General features: G+C 36.2%; 1 long non-coding RNA gene and 1 pseudogene across 1 annotated transcript; both read left to right on the forward strand.

Annotated features, from left to right (window-relative positions):
* The first annotated feature begins 284 nt into the window (after positions 1-284).
* Positions 285-25101, forward strand: LOC139358048 (uncharacterized; annotated as a pseudogene).
* Positions 3221-15921, forward strand: LOC105498386 (uncharacterized). The gene is made up of 3 exons (XR_011612662.1): positions 3221-3260; positions 5138-5219; positions 15894-15921. It is a non-coding gene; the product is annotated as an uncharacterized lncRNA (long non-coding RNA).
* Positions 25102-25657: the final 556 nt, after the last annotated feature.

Genomic DNA, 25657 nt, shown 5'->3' on the forward strand with positions numbered 1-25657 from the left:
GTGATCAACCAGCTACCTGGTGGAAAGTTGATTATATTGGACCTCTCCCATCATGGAAAGGGATGAGGTTGGTCCTAACTGGAATAGACAGTTACTCTGGATATGGGTTTACCTATCCTGCATGCAATGCTTCTGCCAAGACTACCGTCCATGGACTCACAGAATGCCTTATCCACCATCATGGTATTCCACACAGCATTGCCTCTGACCAAGGCACTCACTTTACTGCTAAAGAAGTGTGGAAGTGGGCTTGTGCTCAAAGAATTCACTGATCTTACTATGTTCTCCATCATCCTGAAGTAGCTGGATTGATAGAACAGTGGAATGGCCTTTTGAAGTCACAATTACAACACCAACTAAGTGATAATACTTTGCAGGGCTGGGGCAAAATTCTCCAGAAGGATGTGTATGCTCTGAATCAGCATCCAATATATGGTACTGTCTCTCCCATAGCCAGGATTCACAGGTCCAGGAATCAAGGGGTGGAAGTGGAAGTGGAAGTGGCACCACTCACCATCACCCCTAGTAATCCACTAGCAAAATTTTTGCTTCCTGTTCCCACGACACTATGTTCTGCTGGCCTAGAGGTCTTTGTTCCACAGGGAGAAACACTGCCACCAGGAGACATAACAAAAGTTCCATTAAACTGGATGTTAAAATCACCACCTGGACACTTTGGGCTCCTCCTACCATTAAGTCAACAGGCCAAGATGGAGTTACAGTGTTGGCTGGGGTAATTGACCCGGAGTATCAAGATGAAATCAGTCTACTACTCCACAATGAAGGTAAGGAAGAGTACGAATGGAATACTGGAGATCCATTAGGGTGTCTCTTAGTATTACCATGCCCCGTGATTAAGGTCAATGGGAAACTACAACAACCCAATCCAGGCAGGACTACAAATGGCCCAGACCCTTCAGGAATGAACGTTGGGGTCACTCCACCAGGAAAAAAAAACCATGACCTGCTGAGGTGCCTGCTGAAAGCAAAGGGAATACAGAATGGGTAGTCATCAATACCAGCTATGACCATGTAACCAGCTACAAAAAGACGACTGTAATTTTCATCAGTATTTACTCCTTTTGTTAAAAACATGTTTGTGCATGTATACACTTGTACTAAGAAAAAGTTTCATTTTATTTCCTTTTTCCTTTATCACATGACATAGGATTTACTTACTTCATATAAGCATTTAAGTGCTATTAACTTTATAATAGCATTTGGATTGGGGCTTGGTTCATTTCTGGTTTTAGGAAGGATAGTTATATTATGTTAGGTGTAATTATGACCTTATTATTGTCTTTATTTGAAGATTATATACGATCTCAGGAGATGTGTATGGGTTCAAGTTGACAAGGGGTGGATGTGTGATGATTAATACCAAGTGTCTACTTGATTGGATTGAAGGAAGCAAAGTGTTGATCCTGGATGTGTCTGTGAGGGTGTTACCAAAGAAGATTACTATTTGAGTCAGCGGGCTGGGAAAGGCAGACCCACCCATAATCTGGGTGGGCCCCATCTAATCAGCTGCCAGTGAATATAAAGCAGCAGAAAAACATAAAAAGGCTAGACTGGCTTAACCTCCCTATCTCTATGTTTCTCCCGTGCTAGATGCTTCCTGCCCTCAAACACTGGACTCCAAATTCTTCAGCTTTGGGGCTTGGACTGGCTTCCCTGCTCCTCAACTTGCAGACAGCCTGTTGCAGGACCTTGTGATCATGTGAGTTAATACTCCTTAATAAACTTCCATATATATATATATATATATATATATATATATATATATATATATCTCCTATTAGTTCTGTTCCTCTAGAGAACCCTGACTAATACAGGCCCTCACTTCTTTGTATTTCACACACACATATAATTAACACTGAATGTGGGCTGGCACCCATGTGACTAATAGAACACAGTGGAAGTTCAAATGAATTGGTAAACACCTAGTATATTGCAGGCACTCTTAAAAGCAATGAGGAGACCATAATAAAATATACCACAAATTAGTGAGTGTAGAAGTAGGAATGGTAACATTTTACATTTTATCATGTGACAATTTTGATGAGATGTACATTACTGGGGAAAAATTTTAAATCTGGTATATCTTTAATATGAGCAATACTTATTACTTCTGACCCAGAATAATGCTCTATACTTAGCAGGCACTCTGTAAATGTTCATTGAATTAAATTGATTTGGCCATAGAGATCTTTCTGAATATGTCAATTAAATTACAAATAGGATAAATGAAAAAGACTTATATTCTTCACTGAGCATTGGGATTTACACACTGCACTTTATTTACTTACTGCCAATAAATTTGTAACTTCCTAGTCTTTGTACACTTCTATGATTTCATACCCATACAGAGTAAATGGAAGCAGGCCAGTACCTCGGATGTCAGGTTGGTAACAGCTCCTTGGAATACTACTAATTCTGGAACTAGTCAAGTAGTTTTTCACATTTGAGTATAGATCATTCCTATCATATATCGTGTTTGTTGGCTATTTGCTGACAATGATGTGACCTTTTCTAAAAAGGACAAGAATAATAATGGCAATTAGTACTGGGTAGAGAAATCAATAAAAATATTATACACATACACACACACACTACAGGATTTAAATAGAATTGCATTAGCAAATAAATCATAAACTTCCTACATAGGTAAATTTGAGCAAGTTAAATTGGTTTCCTTAGATGTATATTAAACTCAAGAGCTGAAGAAAATGTTCTGGTCCCAATTTACCTAGTTTGTTCTACCTTGAGAAATTAACACACTGTATGCCTTGTTAATATATAAGTATGCCCCATATAATTATATGTATATATAATCCATACACACACACACACACACACACACACATATATTGACTAGAAGCCTACAGTAGCAAGGACTTGCAAAATATTAAGTGACTGAAAAAGTCATAGAAGTGAAAATTAATGTATGCTATTTTTAAGCACTTAGTAATGATATGCATGAAGAGGTAAAAAGAAATTTTTTCAATTACAGAACATACTAAATTAGAAGTGTTACCAGTGCCAAGAAGGAAAGAGCAATCATAAAGAAGGAAAAATAAAGATTAGACATATGGGGCAAGAAATAACAAGATGAGATGAAGTTGAGAAGTACAAAGTGATGCATAAAAAATAATAATTTAGAATATAAACCTACTACAGTGGAGAGAGATAATTAGAAAATTGCAAGAAAGAAAAGACTGGGCAACAAAATGGACAGTGAACTGAATGAGAACAATAAGGTAACATTAGAAAACATTGGAAAAGTATCATCGGCTTGCATATGAAATAACTCATTATAGATTATTAAATTATAGTATGTGATTCTACATAGTATGTGTCATCTTTCTGTATGTGCAGGTAACTGTGCTTTACATATATTGTAATCTCTGTAGACAGCACGCGGATTATTAGGGAGAAAACCAAAAAATAAAAACGAAAATTTAGAAAATCATTTTTAAAAGTATTTTAAGTCTGGGATACAAAAATAGCAAAATCTTGAAATTCATGAGTCTTGAGACTTTTCAAGCATTAGGAAAGCATATAATTTACCTCTTAAATGCAGTACAGCAGTTTCTTCAGTGTTAATGTAGAAAGTGACAATGCTACAGTGAGATTCAGAGAGTAACCACACTTTCTCCCACACTCACTAATGACTCAGTCCCTAAATCCAGTGTCATGATTCTAATCTGCGACTCAGTAAAGTGGCAAATTATAAATAACAATATGTGATCCACCTCTAGGGTCATATGCAGGTAGTTTTACCTGGTAAATATCAACATTTATACTAAAATATACTGGTGTAATTATCTGAATGCAAACTTGCAGCTCCGGACTTTGTATTTTAATAAACATCCAAAAATATTTGGGTACAAATAGCCCTTAGCCTACAGAAGGGGTTAATATTAAGTGTATAATTCTAATGAGATACACTATGCTTTGATCCAATGATAGCAAATAGAATGATACAGCACCTTCCAGGGATAACAAATTGGCCATTCAATTACGTGTGAGCTGAAAACAAAACTAGCATGTTGTATAATAAAGACATTCCTAAAGGTTTTAGTCTAACTGTAAGACAAGGAAAGAGAATAATGGCCTCTCAAGTTGACTTCTAAATCCGGATTTTCATAATAGTACAGATTATCACTGTAAGAGAGTTCAGACTTTTTTTTTTTTACTTTTTAAACTGAAAAGCAAAAACGCTTTATATGTATTATCATATAGGAAACCATACTTCTTTAGCAGAACTAGTAATAATTATGGTTCTAAAGATTGACTTGTAGTCTTTCATCAATTATAAAATCAAACACCTTCATTTCTCATTATTATTGTTACAGTGCATAAATAAATCAACATACAGCTTTCATTATACTGACTATGTTAGAAAAAATTTACCTAGAAGATACTTGGATAAATGTCTCAGTGTTTTGTGGTTTTTCCAGTAGAATTGTTTCTGTTATTAAAGAATATAAGATGAGTTTGCAGTGCTTTCTGCATTCCCTGTCTTGTGTCTCAACATTAGATACAAATCTGCTGTAACCTTGGGACTCAGTAGTAATGAATAAGCTATTAACTATACTGAGGGTGAGTATAGCAATGTATAATCTCAACAATTCTGTAGCATAGGCTATTAAAGTTACAACTGAGAAAAGAAACCAGCCAAAGTAGAAAAAAAAAAACCCATAAAATTAAATAAAAACAAGGCCAATTTTGCCTGATGTTGAAAGATTGAGAAGATTCACAGTGCAGGACAAGCAATTTAATTGAAGAAAAGCAGTGTATTCATTCAAAATTACCCCACTTTGCTTATAGTTCTGTTTTAGGTATTACTTTGACGTCAACATTACCTTAGCTAGTGCTGCTCTATCTTTCATGTTCTAGAAATTATTGTACATTGGGGATTTCTATTGTTTTTTTTTTTTTGTCCAAAAATGGCACCAGCAAAATGTGAAGCATTCCAAACCTGTTACTTCAACTCACTGTAAGGTTTGTCTGTAAGGTGAGATCTTTTTCATTGTTCTTCCAAATAGAGTAGGTGGCCTGGTTGCTAGCCAAATGGTCAAAATCAAAGCAGAATCTTAGGGTATTTGTACTAACATAAGCTCTGCTACCTCAGGTCATCTGAAAGAGGAGAAGATGGAGGGAGCATGTGTAGGTCTTCCAGGAAGAGATGAGAGTCTTGAACACCAAGTGAAAAGGTAAAGATAGAATCTGAGTGGTAAGAATAAAGATGTAAAATGGAAGTGGGGTTATAGCCAGACAATAATAGGCAGAGTTTGTTCCAGACATTCATTGCTAATAGCCTTAGGGTATCTTTCATTAATAGAGTGACTTTATCACTTCGGTTTATCATCCGTTATGATTTACAGATATGAGAGGGAGGAGAACAAACCAAACTTTTCTGACTCCAATTAAAAGATACTTTGCAAGATAGAGTACATGAGAAATTTGCAGTGCGCTTACTTAGTGCCTCCGCTTTCCAAGGAATGAGAAGGACCTAACCAAATGGTCCTGTCCACACTCTAGAAATCAGAAACTATGTTGCTTCATTGCTTTATGAAAGTATATTTTAGAATTTAAAAAGATGTCTGTGGTTATCCTGGCATACCATATTCAGTGATTGCTTTTTTATGTTGGACTATCAGGCAGTCTTAGGTGTCTCAGTTTATGTTCAAGAGATTTAAAGGAAATTAAGTAAGAAATCTGCTCTGAGATTCCTTAAGTGTCTTTGAGGAGCTTAATGGGAGGAGGAGGATAAGAAAGGCAGAATCCAACCAGTCACCTTTGCTTTTGGCAAGGTTTGTTTTTAAAACCACAGCTTTTAATACCTTATATTCCTGATTCTCATTTAAAAGTATCATGCAAAACAGAAGATAGTGCTAAAACAGAACAAGGTTAAGATAGTAGTTTATGCATGGTGAAAAACAAATTATAAAAATAGACAGCTATGGTCAACATTCAAATGGATCCAAATATCAAACAACCTTAAAGAATCAAGCAAGGACTTTTATCTGAATTTTTAGAATTTCTTGGAGCAATGATAAGTGGAAATATAAAGAGCAAAGATAATGGAAATTCTGAAGTCCCATAAAGAGGCAATTTTGGATAGGCAACACTGCATGTAAAATTTTTATCAAACTTAAGATTTCAGATTGAAAACTAGAGGCAGAGGGATCCTTTCAAGGCACTTTCAAGACATGATAGAGTGTCATTTTTAAAAGCATAGTTCTTTTGAGTTCTGGCCTGCTTCTTAGCTCTTTGGGCTCAGGTAAGTCCCTCTGAGGTTTCTCTTTTTTTCATCTATAAGGTAACAATTAAAGAACTACCTACATACTTTTAGACCAGTGCTGTGAAGGTATAAGGGAAAAAAAGAAATATACAAAAGTGTTACAAAAGTGAAATGTGCCACACAAATATGAAGTTGTTACTGCTTACCTGAGGAGACAGTCTTGCTTCTGTGCTCTGCAGGACTCTGGCTATTGCTTTCTACAGCAGCATAAAATAGTCTGGCACTTGCAACATCTTCTAGATATCACCTCCTTATCCTTTGACCACTTCATCTTTAGTCTGTCCACTTAAGCAAATGCCATGCTCGTTAGCACTCCTTCACAAACTAACAAGGCTTAAGAGGCAAAAATAAACTAGCAGGTGATTATATGAGTAGTTTATGTTTTTCCTGGAAAGTGATCTCATCTCTGGTGTCTTTTGAGATACTGTGAGTGTCTTGTTGGTAGCCGAACTCCATAATATTCAGGAGACCTAAATGCTGGGATTGATCCCTTTCCACCCCTCTATCATCTTTGGCCAATTAAGTTTTCTCAGTTTCATAGTTACAGGTGTCTCTTCTGACCCCAACCAGCCATCTGAACATGATTGCCCAGAGTCAAAGGACATTCCAGAAGAGAGATGCTGGAAAAGTCATTATTCTCAGCAAACTAACATAGGAATAGAAAACCAAACACTGCATGTTCTCACTTATAAGTGTAAGCTGAACAATGAGCACACATGGACACACAGGGAGGAGAACAACACACACTGGGGCCTTTGGGGGTGACAGGGGGAGGGAGAGCATCAGCATAAAGAGCCAATGCATGTGGGACTCAATAACTAGGTGATGGGCTGATAGGTGCAGCAAACCACCATGTAACAAATCTACGCATCCTGCACATGTATCCCAGAGCTTAAAGTAATATAAAATAACATTTTAAAAAAGAAATACACTGGAAAAATCCAGTTTCCAAGGGTAAAAGAACAATATTAGAGAATCAAGTTGATTGATTGGTTGATTGATTGTAGAGATGAAGCCTGCCTATGTTGCCCAGGTGGTATTGAACTGCTGGGTTCAAGCGATCCTCCCACCTCAACCTCCCAAAGTGCTGGGATTACAGGCATAAGCCACCGTATCTAGCCTGAGAGTCAAATTTAAATGTCAGTAATAATTTTAATTTCTTGAGCACATATAGTGGGAGAGGCATTGTGACAGTGCTTTAATAATGCAGGACAATACTTTGAAATATTAATTTAAGTCTTTTCTTTCTCTTTATTTTGCTCCTTTTAATCCCCACTCCTCCCAACCTCCATTCAGTACTGAAGACAGAATTTCTGTTTGCTTTCTTCAAAAAAGTTTGGGAAAGGGGCATTTATTTTCAGAATTTCATACCTACCAAGGAACTAATATACCGAGAAACATAGGGAAAAGGGCATTTGTACTTTATACAGACTAAATATCTGGTAGAAGCCCGATTCTCTCCATATCTGTAACACTAAAAGCTTTTCTTTGGCTTGAGTCAGGAACAAAAGAAGAAAGAAAATTCTATGGATCCTGAGAGCAGAGAAAACCTATTTCCTGGTTTTCAGAGACAAAGGCAACAGAACTAGAGAAGGGGCACCTAAGAGATGATCCTCTGGGAACCACATCAAAGATTCTTCACTCAAGCTTTGCAAAGAAGAGAAAATTAGAGAGCCCTGGGATCTGAAGGGGCTGTGCACACCGATGCAGTGAATATCTCAGGGGCCATCAGTATTAACTTATGACTTCAGATCAGACTTATTTCTCCCCAACCAAGATCTGACAGCCAAAATCTTAGCACTGTATAATATCCTCAAGTAGTACATACTGCTCCCCAAAAACAGTGGGTATAAAATTTCAGGTACAAATTACATTGAGTTTTTATCTTTTATCCCTAACAGCCTAACAGAAGAAGATTTCAGTCAGAAATTACAGTGAGTTAAAGAAAATGAACAAAGCTTGTTTGCTTCCATCCCTGGATACATCTGGATTCATACCCAATACATATTTGATGCCTCAATTAATTCCTACAACAGAACTACAAAAAAAGGAAATTCCTCTACTCCTTATTACAGATAGAAAACCTGGATAGAAGAATTTAAGTAGTTTCTTAAGATAGCACAGCTAGTTTATGATGGCGCTGGGATTCAGCCCTAAGTCTTTTCAAATCTAAAACTATCATATCTGTTACGCCGTAGTACCCATATCACAAGGTTGAATAGACTGGGAAAAATTTGTTATTGGCTAGTTATAATACTGAGTCTTTTTAAAGTTACTATGAATCTGGGAAGCATTCTTGCCTCTTCATATGAGTACAGAGACAAAGCAGGAGATCTTTGGTGTTCGGTCTCAAAAGTAAACCCTACTAAATAATATATTTCATAAACACAGCTGCAATTACAATTTGAAACACCAAACTGGACTCCTCATAAGCATTTTATAGCCTAATTTCTTCACATAGTTCTGCTTAGTAGTGACAGAAAGGACAAATCCCATGAGGAATAAAGATCTATCTGTAGTCATTGAGAAATTTTCTGAAGATTAGAGACTTAGCTGCTACGAAGAAAACTTTGGGGAGCCCCAGGAGTCAAAAAGGCAGCTGGGAATATTTCAAGGCAAGTCACTGGGGCTCTACATGCATTGGAAGGAGGCTGGCACCAAATGGTTCCCCAAAGAGCTGCCAGTGGAGATTGGCACTTGTGCACCAAGACTAAGGGGGAAACAAGTTGCAAGACAGTGGTGCCAGCTGGAAAAATCCTGCCTGTGAAAAGAAGGAGATGAGCTTTTATGGAGGTAGCAAACAATAATTTCTGAGGTATACAAGGATGGCTGAAGTGTGGACATGGGACTGGAAACAGAGGCAGGGCAATGATGCAAATAAGCAAAACGGAAGGCAGGACAAAAGAAAGGAAAGAGAAGGGGATGAAAGGAGAAACAGCCTTAATTGAGAAAGCCAGCCAGGTAACACATTTCTGAAAAGGCAGCTTGGTTTAGTTCATGTCGTATCAATTACATTGAAGTATCAGGTACAGAAAAGAATGAAAGTAGATAAACAAAATCATTACCTGAGGAAGGGAAAAATAATACATGAATACATACTGAAAATCAGGTCAATATGATTTTTATATCAGATTATATATTATAAAATATATGACTATGGGTCCTTCTGTAATCATTTTCAAACATCAGCTTAGTTTTGTCATTTGTAATAAGTGGCTGATAATAAATTATAGTTGATATTATTAGTATTAAAAGATGTGCTCTAATAAGCATTTAATACATGCTGCATGCTGTGCTAAGCATGTTAAATGAATTCTCTCACAAAATTACTCTATAATAACTCACATAATAACTGAATGAGTTACCATAATAAAAGAGTTTTGTAGGGTACCAGATTCATACCAGGTACTCAATAAATGATGGCTACTGTTAATAATGCCTTTGATGAAATGGAATCCCATTAGTATTGGTTCTTTTTTGCTAATTAATTCCTATTCTCAAATATTATTTTAATGGATGTCTATTTCAATTCAGATGTCCAGTGGGGTTGGGGGTCATGTAGTGAAAAGGAAGGATTTTATTTCTATTCCCTACATAAATTTCAGATAGTCTCCTTCCCAAAGACATGCAAAACATGTAGATCGGTTGCAAACACCTTGAGCTCAGACAAGGTTTATAACTGTAGTGTATCTCAAGCTAGAATTTCCCCTTTATGCATGCAGTCCTCTCTCTGGTGTCCAGATAGAATCTTCTCTCTCTCTACTATCTACTGAGAGTAAAGTATGCTCTTTACTCTTCTCTTTTTACACACATTTCTACTGAATGCTATGTGCACATGTGCTGTGAGAAGGTTGTTGATTGGATGTTCATAATAACCACACTTTTCTGCATCTGCAGGAAATAGAATACTCTCTCTTTAACTCAGGAATGGTTCACTCCTTTTCATCATGAAATGTCACCTTCTTAGAAAAGCGCCTTCAACTAACCTATCTAAATTATTTTTCCCTGTTAATTTCCATCTGATTGCCTTGGGTATTGCTTTTAAAGTACTTCTGAAAATTACTCCTCAAGATTTGCATACTATTTTGTTTGTCTGATCACTTGTATTTTCCTTTAGTCCTTACTACAAAGTAAATTTTGTGAGGGCAGAAACCATTTCTGTATTCTTCTGCATTCAGAAATATTCATTAAGCACCCACTAGGCACCAGGCATTGTTCTAGGCACTGGGATACAGCAAAGAACTGACATTCTAGCAGTGAGAAACAAACAGCCAAAAAAAACGCAGGTGGTGATGTTATGAACCACATAGCACTGCAAAGGAATAAAGGGAGAGTGCCAAGGCTGCAACAGTGAGAAGTTATTGGGATTCCATTTCATCAAAGATAATCAGGAAAGGCTCCCTGATGTACTGACCTATAATAACAAGTAGAGGGAGATAATTCTAAGTAGAGGGAACAGTAAGTACAAAGACCAAGAACTTGTTGGGTGTTTTCATGAAACAACAATCAGTCTTTATAGCTAGGGCATGGTGAGCAAGGAGGAGAGAAGGAAGAGATGAGATTTGAAGGACTGTTGGGCATCGTGAAGCTGTAATAAGACCTGTGATTTTATCTTGGGTGAGGGGGGAATAACAATGTAGTTTTAAGCAGAAAGTGACAGAATCTGACTTATGTATTAAAAGGATTGCTTTTCCCATTATAGAGAATACCCTGGAAGGGGGTGGTCAAGGGAGAACAGTTGAGACTATTGCAGTAGTTTAAGTGAAAGATCCTGGTGGCATAGAATATAGTGATTGTTGCAAAGGTGAAGAGATGTCAGGTTCTGTATACATTTTCAAAGTAGAGATGACTGAATTTGCTGAGGAATTGGATGGGGGCATAACAAAATGAAAAGTACCAAAGATGATTCCAACTTTTATGGCATTTGAAATTTAAAGATTGGAATTGCACTGACCAGGTTAGGAACTACTAGGAGAAAAAAAAAAAGTTTAGGAGTTAGAAACTGAGAGTTCAGTTTGAGATAGGTAAAACTTCAACTACAGAAAACCCAAGTAAGCAGTTGACTATACACACCAACAAGTGTGGAGTTAAGGAAAGAGTTTTGAGGCTGGAAATATACATTTGGAAGTTATCAGAATACAGATGCCATTTAGAGTCATTAGAGTAGATGGATTCACTTATGAGGAAGATAAACAAAGTAAGGATCTGAGGACAGACTCCAGAGCACTCCAACATTTCGTTCTAGGGAGGATGATGAGAAAATAGCAGAGCAGGCTGACAGAGATTCCTCTCTGAGGTAGGAGAAAAACCAGGAGAATGTGGGGTCCTGGAAACCAAGGGTCTGTAGCAGCTGATTAGTTAAGTAATAGAACTGTGAATGGAGTACTGGGTTTGGCAATATGGCAGTGCCTGATAACCTTGATCTGAGCAGTTTTGTAGGGTTGAATGGGTAAATAGAACAGTTTCAAGAAAGTTTGTAAGGAATGAAAGTGTAATACACACAACTTTTTCAAAGGATCTTGACATAAAAGAGATTAGAGAGATGGGACTGCAGTGGAGCGAGCTATGAGGTTACTGGCATGTATTTCATAATAAGCATGTTTACAAAAGGAAAGAAAATTGATGTTATAGGGAGGAGACAATCACCAGAGTAAGTCCTTGAACAGGATGGAGGATGGGACATATTATCCAAGTGAAGGAGGAGACTGTGGGTAGGAACTAGAAGAGTTCTTTCACTGTAACAGGAAAAAGGGAGAGTGTTTGGGTATGAGTGCCCTTGTACTGGTGGTTTCAGTGTGTAAGCACATAGAAAGTTTCCCCGAATTCCTTGATTGAATAGTCAATAACTTTAACACTGCCTGACACATAGTAAGTGCTCAAACCAGACACTGAATGAATGGATGTGCATTATTAAATCTGCTTCCAGAAAATTTCCTAAGAAAATTTTCTGTGTTGGGACTCTCCTTGCATTTTAGCTTCAGCCTGCACTATAAAATGGAATAGAGTAAGAGAAAAAGAGAGAAGCTTTTCAAATAAGTTGTAAAGATTTACTTCATAACCTCCACCCCTACCCTTTTCTTCTAAAACAAAGATGTGGATAGAAAGGTATAAGATGTTGTAATTCTATTATAGAAGTAATTGGATAGCTGTGACTCCTCTTACCCTCTCATAATATCTATTGGATATAACTCTTGGCTTTCTCATTTTGGCTACATTCCCAGAACCGTATGTAAAATGTTCTCCTGAAATATTGAAAAGCAACCTACATTTTAAGTTCATCATCTCTTTGCCTGAAAAGTGGCTTATTCTTGTCCTGTTGAGATTACATTTTGCATGATATTTTTTTCTTTCTTTACTGTTAAGATTGCATTTAGCATGGGCTTTTCTCTTCCTTTACTATTAAGGTTAAAAATTGGAAAATTCAAGTTGCATACAAGCTAAGCATATTGTCATAGACAGTAAAGATATACACACAGGCCGGGCGCGGTGGCTCAAGCCTGTAATCCCAGCACTTTGGGAGGCCGAGACGGGCGGATCACGAGGTCAGGAGATCGAGACCATCCTGGCTAACACGGTGAAACCCCGTCTCTACTAAAAAATACAAAAAACTAGCTGAGCGAGGTGGCTGGCGCCTGTAGTCCCAGCTACTCGGGAGGCTGAGGCAGGAGAATAGCGTAAACCCGGGAGGCGGAGCTTGCAGTGAGCTGAGATCCGGCCACTGCACTCCAGTCTGGGCGACAGAGCGAGACTCCGTCTCAAAAAAAAAAAAAAAAAAAAAAAAAAAAAGATATACACACAAAAAAGGAAAAAATGAAGATGACTAGAATTCGTTTTAACGTGAATTATGAGAAGAGAAGAGAAGGGGTCTAATGTTCACAGAGACTCTAACAGGTGCTAGGCTGTCTACATTTGTTATTTATATTTAGTCATTACAAAACAAAAAAAAAACCCAGAAAGTAGTTATTATTTGTTACAAAATACAAGTATGTAAGAAAAAGTTACAAAAAGTGGAACAGAAGTTCAAGGTTAAAAAAAACAATATTTTTCACTTTTTAAGTACCTTATTAAAAATATATCTGTACCAAATACATTACTAAGTACTGCATATGCAATATCAGCTTTAACTTTAGAATAACTATAAAATAAATATTTTACCCCATCTTAGAAGATAAGAAATCTGAAGCATAAAGAAGTTTAATAATTTGCTGAAAGTAACACAACTATTAGGGGCTTAAATCCAGACTTGACTCTCGGCTGAAGACATGCCCCTTCTGCTGCACCACGTTGTCCCTTGAGGGAACCAGAACTGCCAGGGAATTGGCCAGTACATGAATATAAAGCAAAACAGAATTACCGGATAATTTTGATAAACAGCATCACTGGTTCAGCAGTTTAGTTGATTATACTTACCAGCTAAGTCACAATCAGTTATATGTACTTACATCTCTCCAGAAATAAAGAGATCCTTGTATTTCCAAGTTTCTCTCAAAACATTCTGATTTGAACATTAGCAAAAATGTACCAGTATAGAATCGATTTTTAAAACTCAATCAAAAATGGGAAAGATTTTTTTTGATCTCTTAAACAAGTGGACAGCTAAATTACAATGAAAAACAAATCAGAAAAACTTTATCCTATGTAAATGTATACATGTATGAATATACTGTGTGATTTTTTTTTCAAGAGTAATTCCTTCACAGGCAACCTGGGAGATACAGTAATTAAGAATGCATTCTTTAAAATCAGAATTGAGTTTCAATCCTGCCTTTGCCAGTTTTTGGTATGAGACTTGCACAAGTTACTTAGGTTATGCCTCATATAATACATATATATAAAATATATATAATATTTATAAAATACATATATAAAATATACATATTATCTATAATACATATATAAAATATACATATTATATATAATACATATATAAAATATATATATTATATATAATACATATATAAAATATATATTATATATAATACATATAAATATTATATATAATATATAAATATTATATAATATATAAATATTACATTATATATAATATATAAATATTCTATAATATATATAATATAGATAAAACATATATTACATATAAAATATATATCTATATATATGCAAAAAGAAATCAGCTGGGCGTGGTGACAGGCACCTGTAGTCCCAGTTACTCAGGAGGCTGAGGCAGAAGAATGGCATGAACCTGGGAGGTGGAGTTTGCAGGGAGCCAAGATCGTGCCACTGCACTCCAGCCTGGGTGACAGAGCGAGACTCCATCTCAAAAAAAAAAAATCTTTCAAAATTCTCTAGCTTATCAAATAATTTTGGAAAATTGTTGGTCTGAATATATACATATATATTTTTGATTATCTTTTTTATGCTTTTTTAGGCATCATATACATTCAGAATATATATATATATTCTGAATACACATATCTTGGCTCACTGCAAACTCCACCTCCCAAGTTCACACCATTTCCCTGCCTCAGCCTCCCGAGTAGCTGGGACTACAGGCGCCCACTACCATGCCCGGCTGATTTCTTTTTGTATTTTTTAGTAGAGATGGGGTGTCACCGTGTTAGCCAGGATGACCTCGATCTCGTGACCTCATGATACACCTGCCTCGGCCTCCCAAAGTGTTGGGATTACTGGCATAAGCCACCGTGCCCAGCCCAAAAGACATTTTTTAATGTGGGTTTTAATTTTCCTAACTAAAGTCCATAAAAGTCCTAGCCAATTCCCCAGATTTGTGTAATTGCTACAACTATTGCACTTAGGTGAGGAACTCATGCGAATTCTTAGAAAGAAATATTTATTTCCTTCCAGGAATCATAACTATACACACCTTCAGCTGCAGGCAGAACCCCGGGAAAAATCTTCATTCCCTCAGGGTGTTATTTCCACAAATACAAATACTATTCTTTTTTTTTTTTTTCATGTTTCCATTCAAAGTAATCGCCTTCGTGAAATTTTCCCTGTAGCTTCACCCAGATGTGTGAACTAGTTCTCTTTTCCTAAATTCATACAGTATTTTATTTCTCTCTCCCCACCCTCCACCTTATTTGTATTCCATCACTCTTATAGCATAAGTTTCAAGAACGCAGGGGCTATTTTTTTATGCATCTTATTTCTACACAGACCTTAACATAAGCTCCTCACATGAGTAGCTTCTTCCTCAGAGTTGTATTAAGCATTTGATGTGTTCTAGACTCTAGCATAAAAATCACTTACATTTTATCGAGTGCTTCCTCTTTGCCACAAGTATCTGATAAGGGCTTTTAGAACATGATCTCATTCAATCTCAATACTACCCAAAATCGGTCACATTATTAAACCCGTTTTGTAGGTTGGGAGGCTGAGAGTTAGAGAGTATGGCCCGTGGACTTAGGGTCGCACATTGGCAACATCCTACTTGGTCTCTGTTACCTCAGAGCCCACATGCTTGACCACTGTGTAAATACCACCCCTGTAGACGTTCAGGAAATTCTCAATGAACAGATAAAAGTTAAGGACTATTTTTGTTGTCATTTTCTCCAGCTGTAAGATAAGATGTAAGCAAGTGACTTTTTTTTTTTTCCCCCAAAAGATCAAGAAATTTCTTCATATAAAAAGAGTATTCAGACCAGGCATGGTGGCTCACGGCTGTAATCCTGGCACTTTGGGAGGCTGAAGGTAAGGGACACTCAAGGTCAGGAATTTAAGGCTGCAGTGATCATGCTTCTGTACCCAGCCTGGGTGACAGAGTGAGACCCTGTCTCTAAAAAAAAAGAGTATTCAAAGACACACATGTAAATATTTATTTGTCCTTTGAGTAAATGCAGTCACACATAATATATCTAGAGTGCTACAGAGAACATTCAAGTTTATTCTTGGTGACTTGTAAACTGCCAGTTACTTAGACTTAATGAGTTATGAAAGTCTTGGCCTTGCATTGAAAGTTGCAAAGTGAAGAAATAATTGTTTTGTATTACCTTTGGGTAGTCAAACCAATTACTTAAGCAATTAACCTTCACTTTCTGTTCTACTCCAAGAGAGGTAAAAGCAATGGTTTTAAACATTTCTTAATAATTATTAATCCTTCCATACATTGATCCATATTATGAACAGCTGTCATTGTTTACAGACTAAAACTTTGATCCATGTTGGAAAAAAAATATATAAGAGGATAGATATAAGACTTAAATAGGTCAATTGTGAAGAAGAGGCTATGGCTAGCTTGATGAGTAAATACATCCAAGCTGCTCTCCAAGTACAGTGGATCCTGAATTATTTTCTCATTTTGACCTTCTAAGTGGGAATTTAATGAGACACTATTGTAGTTTCTTCAAAGACGGATTAAATCTAGAATAAGACAGACATGTTTCTACTAACACTGGCTAGGCCTGGGTTATCTGAAAATTGGGATTCATATTCTGTAAGAAATATGTGAAAAGCCTACGCTTAATAAAGGAAAAAATTGAAAGTGAGGTTACTCCTGAGAATATAAAACACACATGTTAACTTCCTCAGATATATAAATGGTTAAAAATATGCAACAAAAAATTCTGTCAATATTTGAGTTCTAGCACTCTCTAAAGACTCTTAGAGGCATACATGGTCAAATATTCTAGGAACCATAGCTGCCTGGTGGGCTCTGGAGTCAGACTACCTGGCTTCCAATTTAAGCCCAGCATTTATTATTAGCTGCACATCTTTAATGTGACTTAGCCTCAGTTTCTCAAATTACAGTTCTGGGAGCACAGTTATCTGGAAAATAGTATGTGATCCAAATGTTAGCTAGTATTCATCTTATTCCTATTTTTAACTAAACAAATGTTTCTAAAACTTTACTAATGAGAAACCCAAATTTCATAAGAAAAATGAAAAACCAGAGCTATTGCTTGTAGAGCTCATAATATGATGTCATACTCATTTTAAGCGAAGCAAAGCCAGTTGTTTATGGGTAAGTGAGGAGTGTGTTAATGCTGTTGCTTTTTGTATTTTTCTTTCCTTTTCTTTTATCTTCTTTTCTTCTTAGAGGCCTTGAATATGTGTAAAGAAGAATCTATTATAACAAATCGGCCAGGTGCAGTGGCTCACACCTTTAATTCCAGCACTTTGGGAGGTCAAGGCGAGCAGATCACTTGAGGTCAGGAGTTCGAGACAAACCTGGCCAATATGGTAAAACTCCATGTTTACTAAAAATACAAAAATCAGCCAGGCCTGGTGGCAGGTGCCTGTAGTCCCAGCTGCTTGGGAGGCCGAGGCAGGAGAATTGCTTGGACTCAGGAAGGGGAGGTTGCAGTGAACCGAGATCATGCAACTGCACTCCAGCCTGGGCGACAGAGCAAGACTCCATCTCAAAGAAAAAAAAAAAGAATATATTATAACAAATTTCAGTGTTGTATAAGTGACAAAATTACTACCATAAGAATGTGCCAAAAGGCAAGAAAAAAATCCAGTCTAGAAACAACTGTCTACAAGCTATGTTGCCTAACAGGATTAGTGCATATTTTTTCCATTTAAATGCTCTAGGAGAATTCATTATTTTTAAGAGAGTATTCTAATAAGGTCACTCTCTCCTTTTCTTGTTTTCCTCCTCCTCCTTCTCTCTCTCTTTTTCTTTCTCCCACTCTCTCTTCAATGATCTATGGCCAAAAGCACTGGGTTATACAACCTATTAGCCACTCAACAAAGATGAGTAACAGGAGAGAGTTTCTGAGAACGAGGTTCAAATGGGACAGACAATCTAAAGCATTCCATCCCCTACCTAGCAAGCATTCTTGTCGCTGTAAATAAATCAGAAGTTGCCTCTGTGTAGCATTAACATCATATATACAACTCTTGCCAATCTCAATGTTTAAAAACATTTGTTTTCTAAATAATCTGAAATCTATAAGAATTTGTTTTCCAAAAGTTTTCTTAATCACATCTACAACTTCTAATCAGAGACTTTTGTCAAATAACTGGGTTTATGAAGTTTATTCATATAATTCTAACTTAAAGCAAATGAACTTGACCTTTATATTAATGTAACTTTATCTCATGTAAATGTGACACATTTTTTAAGTTTTTACAAATATTAAAAAGACTATTTAGTACTAAAATCTACTCCAAAGACTGCCTTAAGGGACTGAGGTTTGAAAAAGGATAAAGTCAATTCTAAAATTCACGCAATAATGGGATTATTTTATAGGGTAATGGTGAGACAGAAAATGATTTTCTGCCAAGTAACAGCACTGATATACACTATACTGATCTGTGTTTCATCTCAAGATGAAAAGGGGAAGGAAATCACACTTGAGAAAGCTATGAAGCTTTCTGAGATAGAATGTTGTTAGAACGCTCTGTAATTGATGATAATGTCCCTTGGATGAGTCTGTTTATATGTGATTGGTGCACCACGATTAGACAAGCAGGAAAAATAAACCATCATTTTATGAAAGATGGGTGGAGATTTTCCAATCATTTTCCAAGGTGAAACTCAGACTCTGTCTATATAGTATCAGAATTTTTAGTTGACTTTTTTTTTCTGCAATATCTCTTATGGCAATGTATGTGGGACTTGCCCAAGGTTTGTTTGTCATTGTTGTTTTCTCTTGAGATCTGAAGCCAGAAACTGGAAAATTACCTAAATTGCCCAGCTGACCCCACAGTAACTGACATCATTCCCAAGGGTGGCTGATCTGGAAGCCTGGGTTCTGAAATGAAGTTAAGGCTGAATAAGGTTCAAAACAGATCGATGATAAATATGTAGCATGAGCAAGAAATAAACTTTTAATGTTTTAAGCATCTGAAATCTGGGGATTTTTGTTACTGCAGCATAACATAAACTATCTTGACTTGTACGGGACATATAGAAGGTGTACTTAATCCTAATGTTGGAGGGGGGCAGGAAATGTTCCCTTGTTTATGACATATACATGCATATGTTATTTTCATAATTATCTTATCACCTACTCGAGTGTAAACTCTGAGGACATAGCACCCTGCACAAAATATTTGCCCAGTAAATGCTGGTTTAAGTGAAATTGGTCAAAAATAAAGCCAGAGTTTTAGAAATTCAACTTTAGTGCTCTTTTACAGTGCCTGTTAACCAAAATACTGGTTCTAGATAAATCTTGGCTCTGCTACACTATATAATTGGGAAATTTTGTATTTCTTTATTGAGATGGATATCATATCCCTCATCAGTTAAACTGAAATGATAATTGCATGAAAATATGTATTGTAATTTCAGTACAAAGCAGATGATCTACAAAAAATGCTATTTTTCTCTCAGAATCACTGTTTTCTATCTCTTTCACATTCCAACAATGATAAATTCTAAACTAGATTTTGAAACCAAGAAATCAATTTGTTTCTACAAGATTAGAACAAGGACTGTTTAAAAGATTGAAAACATAATCACTTGTTGTTAAGATTAAGATACATCAAGTGCCTTTCCCTTAAAATAAATTGCTATAGACACAATATTGGCAAAATGAAAGACAATCTTGCAAATTTGACTTCAAAAACACTTTTGAATTTTCCATTGTGAGATTTGCCATGTGTCTTGCCTAGAAATCTCTACATATGTTTTCTCTCATCAATATTATCAGCTTCTGAGGGATCAAAAAATGTACATGCATGCCTAAATCAAATTTAAATCTATGCAATACTTCAGACAGTTTAAAATTAATAGGAATTTTGCATTGTAAGATACCACAATTGGGTACTTAATGAAAAAATGATATATATTTTTATTTTTTAAGTATCCTATGTACCTTAGCACTCTCCTGAGTGCTACTTCAATTCCTACTACTCTTTGTAAAGCTAAACTCTGACTGCTTGTCTCCCATGAAATGATTTATAAAGAAATCTTCCATTATCCTTGCTGATAAGAATGCTTCCCAACGCACACTGCTGCATTTTCAAATAGATATTCATCTCCACGAGGAAAAAAATCTTTTTTAATGATTATGGTGCCATGATTTACAGTTGTTAGCTGAAAGAAGATTAATCCAAAGAGACTTGATGAAGTCTATGCCAAAAAACACAGTAACAAGTATTCAAACAAAACAAAACACTTTAGAGCTGTGTTTTACCTTTGATGGACTCAGGCATCCTCCGAAAGACCAAACCAACTGAAGAAACAGACTGAATCTTTGTAAGTTCCCTACATCAACTTCCTATTGAATCATCAAATGTAAAAACAGAGAAAAAAACACCCTCAAAAAATGACTGAAAACTTCTTTAAATGTGTGTCTGAAAGAGACCAGGAAGCTCTTCGTAAAATTTGTTCAGTTAATCTAACTGAGGCCCATTTTAAAATGTACCAATCAGCTTATATGTTAAATATCTGAGAAACTGCATTTAGGTTTTTCTCAACCTGAATCTGCAGACTCAAGCTATCCACATACAATTTGGATGAGCACAAGATTAGCAGCCATACTGCTCTGATTCATCTGATTTTAATAGAACCCTTGGGGATTGTTGACTCAATGCAGCTGACTGGTTTCTTGCTATATTAAATTGTCCCTAATCTGATTGGCTACATCATAATATTATAGACTATGGACTACTTGTCATAGCATGTTTCTATGTTTGGTTCTCTGCAAATTTAAGAAAGGGAACTATTTTCTTAAAGTTTTGATTTCTAATTTCTTGATTTGGGCATACGACCACCACTAGCAAATATCATCAGAGTACAAAAAAAGGAAATAGAGGCTATCACTAATAATACATTACTTCACCATTGATGGGATGACTGTGGGTTTTGAAGCTTATGACTTCAAAAGTCCTCTTTAAAGTATTTTTCAATTCTGCTGCTGAAGTGGGTGAGTGTGTGTATGCACACACATGTGTCTGGGTGCATCTGTACAGAGGTTTCAGCCTGGCTTACATTTAGCACAGTAGCTTCCTTTACAGGAGACTTTTCGCGGGCATCAGTGTTTCATTTCACAACTCACCATGTGTACCAATGCTAAAGATACAGATTACAGTGTGAGAACTGGAGTAATTATAGTGTTCCAAATCCTAAACTCTCAAACCTCCTCATTTCACAGGGCACCGTAAGTTTACTCTCCCAAAGCTGATTTCAGCATTTTAGCAGATGTTTTATGAATGTTGTAAATGGGTACAAAATGGAGAATATCCTAATGTTGAGAGTAGTAAATATCATTGTCATGAGCCTAAGGCTTCTCTACACACATTAGGAGAAAGTACTCTCTAAAGAGAATGGTTAGAAGTTAAGAGGGAATAAATCACTGTTGTAATAATCATAAAAAAGCAATTGCATGTCGGTGTTAGATAGTCTCTGAGTAACCAGGTGCTAATAATTTTACTATATTAATGAAGACTTAAAGTCATATTGGTCTACTCATTTGGACAGTATTTGCTTCAGCATCAGGAAGGTTGATGTCTTCCTTTTAAACTCGAGTTATTAACTTGACCCTGCTATTGAGAGACTGCAATCCTTAATTTAAGGGTAATTTACAATAGCATCTATAACAGTATACACAAATGGTACATTAGCTAAGGATGAAATGCAGAACATTCATGAATTTTTATGATCTGTTATGGATCAGGCCTGTGGCACAGGCAGTAGGCACCCTGCCTTCTCCTACTCCTCCTCAACTCACAAAACATACACCACGCAGACCCAGCAGAGAAATACAAACGCAGAAGGCTGAATTGCTTTATGTGAAGTGCAAATATCTGAAGCATTATTTTTCCACAACGTTAAATAAATAAGGTCCTGCAGAAGTCTACATACTACTGAATTATATATACACGCATGTATATATTATATGTATATATATAATTTTTAAAGATCATCTAACTAGAGCCTTTTAGTTCAGTAATTCATCAAATACTTACAACACAGTCTTTTTTAGATTTGAGTCCATTCTATTTTGATTTTTACAAAAAAAAGCCAATATCAATAAAAGGTTGGTAAGGATGGGATCACTGAACTATATAATCCATATTCAATATCTTCAAACCAGAGCAAATATTGGCATGACAAGTCAGTAGAAATTCCAAGGAAAGATGTCATCGCTTATTTTTCACTATGGTAGATAATAAGGAAGTTCCTGCTCTTCCTCAATTTGTCCCGATCCTTGGCACCTGTCATAACAAGGTTAAGAATTGCTTCTATTCACCTCAGTGCCTCAGTGATTCCCAGCCGTGGCTACGTATTAGAATCATCTGAGAGGTTTTGAAAACACATTTGTGTTTCAATCCCAACCTAGGCCAGCCGAATGTGAACTTCAGTGGGACACTTGGACTTTTCAGCTCCCCAAGTAATTTTAAAGTTCAGCTAAGGTTAAAAGCCTTAACTACTTAACTTGTGATGTGAGAAGCAAGAAAAGCACTCCAGGCCAAAAGTATCCCTTCCACTAGCTTCCTCTAGTGCTTTATATTACACCATGAAAACGACTCATTTTGTGTTTCCTACAGGCTGTATTCATTGACAAATAAATACAGTAATGTCACTCAACATAATATTTTAAATTACAGTCACATGCCTCATAACAATGTTTTAGTTGATAACAGACCACATATAGGACAGTGTTCCCACAAGATTATAATATTGTATTTTTATTGTACCTTTTCTATGCTTAGATATGTTTAGATACACAAATGTATATGTACAGAAATGTGGCTACTCCAAATTGAGAGGTGCTGTGAGAGTAAAGTATACACTAGATTTCAAAGACTTTAAGTAGGAAATAAAGAATGTATAAATACCACAATAATAATTTTAATGCTGGTTTCATGCTGGAATAATACTTGGGATATAGATTAAATAGAATCTATTAATAAAATTAATTTCACTTGGCCTTTTAAACTTTTGTATTGTAGTGAATAGAAATTTACATATGTGACTGGAAATTGCTATTCTGGGGAAATGATTTTGATATGGAAAAGATATTAGTTTGGGAAATTTGTACTGATCCTGCTTTGTTTACAGATTAGCCTATTTAAAACTTTTAGCTCCATTACCATAGTGGCAGAGCAAAAGACTTTGAGTAAATGGAAAACATGACAGGTGAATGCTTCCATTGAAGGCAACACTGACGAGTCTGGATCATGGAACATTTCTTTGGTTTGGAACAGGGCTGCAATTCTGGGCCACTGTACCTAGTGACATGAATTGGATAAACTCTGACTGCTTCATATCTGAGAGTCATTCTTGTTCTTGTTTTCTTCTTTCAGTTCAAGTTAAACAATACTTGGAAAAATGATATTCCCTTCTTCAGGATATCATAGTGGAAATACTATGAGCCTCTTGATTTTGGAGATTTGGGAATATGTTTTGGCTCTTACAGAACAGCCCACATTATCTTAAAAAAGTCACTTCACCTCTCCGATTCTGTATTTTGTCATTTATAAAATGGAGATGATAATAATACTGCTCCTGGATTAACTAAATGTTATGTTAAATGAAACTCAATCCAGTGTCTATCATATAAAAAAGTTTAACCAATGACTTTCATTCTTTCTTTTCCTTCTCTATATAAAGAATATCTATTTATTCATCATAACTCAAATAAAAGGTCACCTTTCCTGTGAATCATAGCTATGCACTTCCCCCCTCTATTTTCCATGAAACATCATCCACATTTTAATTATTTGGTGTCATATCTGTTTCTGCCAGTAGACTCTTGTGAACTTCTTGAGGTCAGGGCCTTTCTAATTGAAACCCCAGCATTTAGCACAAAATCTGAAAATCAGTGGGTACTCAAGATGTGTTGGATGGATAGAAAAAGAGAATGGCTGGGTGTTTATGGCTCAGCCCTTGAAATCTTTGGGGCTGGAATGCAACAAAAGCATTTTAATGATTCTCTAAATAGTACTATTCCAGAAAGGTGAAGAAAGGGAAGTATAACATCTGTTTTTGTGTTCCATTTTTGTATGGCTTCCCATATGGCAAGGAGTCCATAAGGACTGCACTATCATTGCTGGAAAAACATAGAAAATCAAATACTCTTGGCATGGTATCACTCCATGGCCTTACGAAAAAAATATAACCCAAGAAGCCACTACCCCACTGTGTCTAAGCGTTGCCTCCTTTTACTAAGCACTCCTAACCACACTCAACAAGCCTTTCCCCAGCCAGTCCTGTGCACTTTCTTTTTCTGTGCCTTTGCTCACGCAAATGTTCCACCTGAAGTAATCCTTCTCTTCCTACTCTCACTTCTCTACTCTGCCCCCCAACTTGAGCCTTAGTAAATGCCATGTCCTTTAAGATATATTTCCAAGCCTGCTTTGCTGTCTTCCCTACTCAGACCAATGTAAATTATCTCTACAGCTTTTCTTCTTATACAGCACATTGTTTGCATTTCCAACTGGCAATTGAAAAGTTCTCCTTGATCCACCAGTTGTTTTTGTCAAATCCTTTAGAATATAAGTTCCAGGCTGGAAGGAACTAGATTCTATTAAATGTATCCATTGTGATGCCTGGTTCAGGGGCTTGTACTTTACAGGCATTAAGAAATTTGTAGTAGGACTGAAGTGAATCCCAGGATAAAATATTTAAGCCAGTGGATAGTATGACTTTCTAAAACTTCTCAGCATTTTGTTTTTACAGACATTAATTCAATTCTGATTCTATTTGCATATTATTTACTTGAGTCTAATATCTCATATCTTCTGATTCTTTTCAAACAGGGAATTCTAAGTTTCCCTTCAACAAGAAAGAACATAACCTGGACTCCACATATCTTGCAGGCAGTGGGCATCACTGAACCGTGTGAGGAATGAGAGAGGGTGGAACAAACTCCCTGTTACCAAGAACAGCATCTGGTGAAGATGTCAAGGCCTACTGGGCAAGGTAATACTTTAATGACCTACAAAATAAATGTTTTAAATTATATATTCAAAATGTGTCTGCTGAGGTATAGAAAAAATTACCTGTTTTAATAAAAGGTTGAATCTGCTTATGTTTAAAAGGAATATGTTATAAACACTCAACATGACATTTTTAATTACAGTTATACACCTCATAACAATGTTTTAGTTGATGACATACCACATTTGAGAGAGTGGTCCCATAAGATTAAAATACTGTATTTTTTTCTATGCTTAGATATATCTAGATATGCAAATACTATTGTTTTACAAATGCCTACAATATTCAGTACTGTAATATGCTGTACAGGTTTGTAACCCAGGAACAGTAGGCTATACCATATAGCCTAGGTGTATAATGGAATGTACCATCTACATTTGTGTAACACACTATGTTCATACAATGACAAAATCACCTATCAACATCTTTCTCAGAACATATCTCATCATTAAGCAACACATGACTATATTTGGAGTTGTCATTCAGTACTTATTAACTCTTAATTAGATATCATCAGTTAACTCTAACTCAGG

Source organism: Macaca nemestrina, chromosome 14 (assembly GCF_043159975.1).
Source record: "Macaca nemestrina isolate mMacNem1 chromosome 14, mMacNem.hap1, whole genome shotgun sequence".
In the NCBI taxonomy this organism is placed as follows: domain Eukaryota; kingdom Metazoa; phylum Chordata; class Mammalia; order Primates; family Cercopithecidae; genus Macaca; species Macaca nemestrina.